Source organism: Bos indicus, chromosome 7, assembly GCF_029378745.1.
Source record: "Bos indicus isolate NIAB-ARS_2022 breed Sahiwal x Tharparkar chromosome 7, NIAB-ARS_B.indTharparkar_mat_pri_1.0, whole genome shotgun sequence".
NCBI classification, from domain to species: domain Eukaryota; kingdom Metazoa; phylum Chordata; class Mammalia; order Artiodactyla; family Bovidae; genus Bos; species Bos indicus.
In genome coordinates this window covers 48,685,349-48,690,890 of record NC_091766.1, presented here as the reverse complement: position 1 = coordinate 48,690,890, position 5,542 = coordinate 48,685,349, and the positions used below count along the sequence as shown (strand labels likewise).

Sequence of the window (5,542 nt, the reverse complement as noted above, 5' to 3'; positions counted from 1 at the left end):
TGCTCTATCGGTGCCTGGCATTATTTTTGTGTCACCTGCTTTTTTGTCTGTCAGTGTCATCCTTCTGAGCTGACCATCCTTTTCCTTGCCATTCTTTCTTGGAAAAAACATAGCTTTTGGATCTATGGATGCAAGATATCTTTGGGTCTATGGTTACTGGAAATTAATGCTGGAATCAGATTCAGAGTCTCTGAGTCTAGTGCCTGAGTCTGAAGCTCCAGGTGACTCAAGGAGACTTTTAGGTTAATAACTTACTGGATTAGATAGAGCATTTTGTTTCACAAACATGAACATAATTTGTTCTTATTTACTTTTAAATTATAAATGATTATTCAGTAGTTTTTTCTCTTCGTTTTAAACAGGTTCTTGAAAACATTGCTTTAATGAAAAATAAAACCTAAAAGCAGCTGCGGTGTTGGTATGTAATGATTGAAGTATAATTAAGAGTTATAATTATTCCCAATTAGGCATTTGGAATGCCAAAGTAGGGGCCCCAATCAGTTGAACCCAGGCAAGGTAGCATCAGGCCCGAATCAGGGACAGGGCATGGGAGAGAAAGGGGTTGATTTGGGGGCCCCCTGGGATGGGACCCTAGGGATTGATTCCCTGTGTGCTGTGGGTTGGAGGAGGCATGGTCCCAAACTCCCCAAGCTCTGGGAGGAAAGAAAGCTCTGCTGAGTGGAGGATGTTTCTGAATAATGTTTCCCTCAAAACCTCTGAGTCTTACCTAGTTGAGAACAGACAGACATCCTGGCAGAACCTCCTCCCCTAATGAAAGTGTAACTGACTTGAGGGCATACCAGGGATCAATATTCCCCTCCCCTATTGCCCTCAGAGGTCCCATGGCCTGGTGGATCTCCATGCTTTAGCCCTCCTACCCTCGTAATTTCGTGCTACCCTATCCATAGTCACCTTCTCATGGCTCTGCCAGAAACCGTTACTATTAATATCACCACCTGCTTTTTTTTTACAGTTGCCGTGGCCAAGGTTTCATGATCCCATGGCCCTGCTTTTAGCTTATGAGTGAACCTGAGCTGTGACCCAATTTCATGGTCCTAACTTGGAGAGTAGGGAGTCAGTGTCTAAATCATCTGGTTTACTGGGCTGGTCCTCCTGCGATATTATTTCTCCTTGAGCCCTTCCTGCAATTGGGTGGTATTGGTGCCTGGATGAGTGCGGGTAGGAGGCACCTCTGAGAAGTGACACACCTGGCAGACCCGTCAGTTGCCGCACAGGCACCCATGGCAGAGCTACGCTCGGATGTGGCTGGTGAGGCCCAGTTCTATCAGGTCACAGCAGTGGATTTGCCACTGGAGTTTCATCTACCAGTGTAGGCCGGTGTGGGCTCCCTGGGGATTTTGAATAGGGAAGAGATCTGGCCAGAACTGGGCTTGGGAGGATTTGTCAGGTATCCTATTTGTGAGGGGTCGATAGGTGGGGAGAACCTGGAAACAGAAAGATGTATGGAGACCACTCCTGCAGTCCAGGGGAAAGTGGGGATGAACTGGGGGCAGGCTGGCTGTGGGCCAATAGAGTGGTGAGGCTGAGAAGTAGGGTGTGGGAAGTGATAAGAGAGCCAGGTGACTACCAGGATGATATGGTGTGGGGCCTGGGAGGAGGCAGCCAGTCAGCCATGTTGGGGCTGGGATATTTTGAACTTAGTTAATTGGAAACATTAAGACAGAGAGGAAGAGGTGAGACTGGTGATAGCAGGGAGAACATGAGTTTGGGATGAGTCATGATCTGAGAATGTCCATTTGCAAGTGTTCAACTAGCATTAGCAGTATGGGGTCTGGGTTGGGGCATCCTTGGTGAGAGGGCAGGGTAGAAGTAAAAGAGGACTGGAGGCCAAGTCCCTGGAGGATGCTGTGTGAACCCAGGGCCAGAAAAGACCCGGGGGCGGCGGGTGGGGGTGGAATAGCCCTACTACGTGACCTAATGGTGACCTGATGGCCTTCTTTGGATCTTCATCCATATGGACTGGCAGTAACTGTGTGAGTTGGGTCTGTGGACTTACTGTAACTCTTGTCTCTCAGGCTATGATGGGAAGCTACTGTGCTGGTCAGCAGGCTCTGACCTTGGAACTGGGTAATCCGAGTTCTCATCCCACCTTTACCACTTCTAGCTGTACAACACTGGCTCATTTATGTAAGCTTCTGGATGAGTTTCCTTACCTGTAAACTGAGATCATGACTGGACCTTCCTCACAGGTTCAGGTAACAGATATTTCCTGACCAGCTTTTGTGTGCTGAGCACCATGGGTTTACAGGGATAAGATGTGACACAGACTGTGCCCTCAAGCCACTCACATAAAGAACCCCAAGCACAGTAACATGTGGTGGGTGCTACAGAGACTGGGCTAGGGAGTGTGTGTGTGTGTGTGTGGGGTGTGTGTGTGTATGTATGTGTATGTGTGTGTGTATGTATGTGTATGTGTGTGTGTGTGTGTTTACTGAGAAAGAGAAAGAGTGGGAGTGGGGAGAGAGGCTGTTTCCTGATTCCTAGAGGGGATGTTTCAGATGAACTTGAAGACTGACCTAGGAGTGAGTCCAGGACTTTTTAACCCCTGGCTGTGCCTGAGAATCACTGGGAAGTCAGGACCCCATAGTGACCAATTACATCAGATCAGGGGCACTGGGGGCTGGGCATTTTTAAGGCATATGACTCTAACGTGCAGCCAAGACTGAAAACAACAGCATTAGCAAGAAGAAGGGGGAATGGGGAAGAGAAAGGAAATTCTACCAGAAAGAACTGCTTGTATTAAAATATCAGAGGGACAAGAGGAAAAGATGACTCAGACTTCAGTATCCCTCTTGTATGTTGTTTTACAAACTGTGGTTCATGACTTGTTAGTGGGTCACGAAATCCATTTAGTATGTCATGACCAGCTTTAAAAGCAAATAGAATAATCTGGAGTCAAAAACATTAAGGGTTATATATGTTAAGGATCAGCATTTCTTGAAACCTGTGTCTCAGAAGCTTGTGTGGATGTGTACACTGGGTCTCCTGAAAAACCTGTCTCTTGCTGTGAGCACAGTCCCAGGTTTGTGGGAAACTCTGGTGCAGCTGGACTGAGTGTTGGAGTGGATGGTGGGAGAGACGGGACTGTGAGAGGGACTTGGGCTCTGTTCCTGGACTGGTGGGAGCCTTTTAAGGTTGTACACAGAGAGCAGTGAGGTCACGACTGGGCCTGCAGTCTGGGCAGTGTGAAGTGGGAGGTGAGACTGCAGTAATGTTCCACATGACAGGTGGTCAGAAGCCTGCGGAAGGAGCAGAGAGCTTGGGAGATGGAGGAGAACCCCAGGGGTGCACTGAGGAGACTTGGCCTCAGCCCTGGACTTCCCTCAGACTTGCTCCTTCTAGGGCAGGTCTCTGGTCTCTAGCATAGGTGCAGACTGTCCCTGCAGGCCCAGTCACAAGGGCTAATTTAGGACCACTTGATGGTGACTGCAGCCATGAAATTAAAAGACACTTACTCCTTGGAAAAAAAGTTATGACCAACCTAGATAGCATAAGGAAAAGCAGAGACATTACTTTGCCAGCAAAGGTCCGTCTAGTCAAGGCTATGGTTTTTCCAGTGGTTATGTATGGATGTGAGAGTTGGACTGTGAAGAAAGCTGAGCGCCGAAGAATTGATGCTTTTGAACTGTGGTGTTGGAAAAGACTCTTGAGAGTCCCGTGGACTGCAAGGAGATCCAACCAGTCCATTCTGAAGGAGATCAGCCCTGGGATTTTTTTGGAGGGAATGATGCTAAAGCTGAAACTCCAGTACTTTGGCCACCTCATGCGAAAAGTTGACTCATTGGAAAAGACTCTGATGCTGGGAGGGATTGGGGGCAGGAGGAGAAGGGGATGACAGGATGAGATGGCTGGATGGCATCACTGACTCGATGGACGTGAGTCTGAGTGAACTCCGGGAGATGGTGATGGACAGGGAGGCCTGGTGTGATGTGATTCATGGGGTTGCAAAGAGTCGGACACGACTGAGCGACTGAATTGAACTGTCCACTCTTGATGTTTCCATCTAGAAACTCAGCATCCCTTCAGTGATTCAAACAGGGAAGAGAGGAGCTCTGGAATCTTCTTCAAACTGAGGCACAGTTTGGACTTCCTACTTCCCCAGATGCAGAAATAGAACAGAGGTAACTCACCCTTTGAGACAAAATTTCCTTTGTGCTAGTGTCGAACATAAATGTTGGACCCAAAGGTGATGTTCAGAAAGTTCTGGGTTGGAAAGTACCCATTTTATCTTGTTGAGGTTTCGCCATTCCATGGGTCTTCTCTCTGAGCAGGGTTTGTGGGGTCTTACTAGTGCTGGAGGCTAAGGTCTGGGGTAGGAGCTGCCGCACTGGGCCTGCCGCTCACATTGCCCTCTGGGGCTGGCATGGGCACAGGTGGTTGTGCTCCCAGAGCACGAGTGGATGACAAGTGGTGGCGTGGTGTAGTCCTTCCGCCTGTGGCCCTCCCTCCACGTCAGCCACACTGGCCCTCCCTCTCTCTGGCAGACTCGCTCCGGCCTTAGGCCTTTTGTGCCTGCTCTTCCCCTGCTTGGAATGCTCATCTCAGATCTTCACAAAGTCTCTGCCCAAATGTCACCCATCCTGCAGGTGACTGTCTAGATATTTTCTCTTCTAACATTTAAACATTTTCTCTTGCTTTACTTCTCTTTATCTGTATTGATCCCTAGCTGAAACAGTTTATTTGTCAGTTTTGGGTGGTCTTCTCCCCGATTTAGAGGGCAAGCCTCATGAAGACAGGGACTGTGTCTGTCCACGTCTACCTGGCTCCTGCTGTAGCTCTTGTGCCAGGGCATTTGCAGGGTGTGTGGCACGTGGCAACGGGTGTATAATGAATACTTCTTGAGTGGATGAAAGCTTCAGGTGGGGCCTCACTGGTGGATTGACTCATTTATTCATTTTTAAAAGTTGTTGTTCTTCCTTTGTGAATTTTCCTATTTATTTACATGTAATAGGGAAATTATGTATATTTCTTGAGGTATAGTTCATTTACACGGAGAAGGAAATGGCAACCCACTCCAGTGCTCTTGCCTGGAGAATCCCAGGGACGGGGGAGCCTGGTGGGCTGCCGTCTCTGGGGTCGCACAGAGTCGGACACGACTGAAACAACTTAGCAGCAGCAGCAGCAGTTCATTTACAATATTATATGTTTCATATATACAATAGAATGATTCATAATTTTTAAAGGTTATAGTCCATTTATAGTTATTACAAAATATTGGCTATATTCCTTTGTTATACAATATACACTTTACCATCTGAGCCACCAGGGAAGCCTCTGTGCTTTACAATATATACTTGTAGTTTATTTTATACCCAGTAGTCTGTACTTCCTAATCCTCTGCTCCCCCTGCCCCTGCCCCCTTTCCTCTCCCCAGTGGTAACCACCACTTTGTTCTTTATATCTGCGAGTCTGTTTTGTTATATTTATTTATTTGCTTTATTTTTAGATTTCACAGAGAAGGGATATTGTACGGTATTTGTCATTCTTTGACCTATTTCACTTAGCATAAGTGAAGTGGACA

The 5,542-nt window shown here is 47.5% G+C and overlaps 1 long non-coding RNA gene across 1 annotated transcript; it reads left to right on the top strand.

Moving 5' to 3' along the window:
• Nucleotides 1–360: 360 nt before the first annotated feature.
• On the top strand, nt 361–5,046 carry LOC139184170 (uncharacterized). The gene is made up of 3 exons (XR_011567697.1): nt 361–418; nt 2,037–2,216; nt 4,029–5,046. It is a non-coding gene; the product is annotated as an uncharacterized lncRNA (long non-coding RNA).
• Nucleotides 5,047–5,542: the final 496 nt, after the last annotated feature.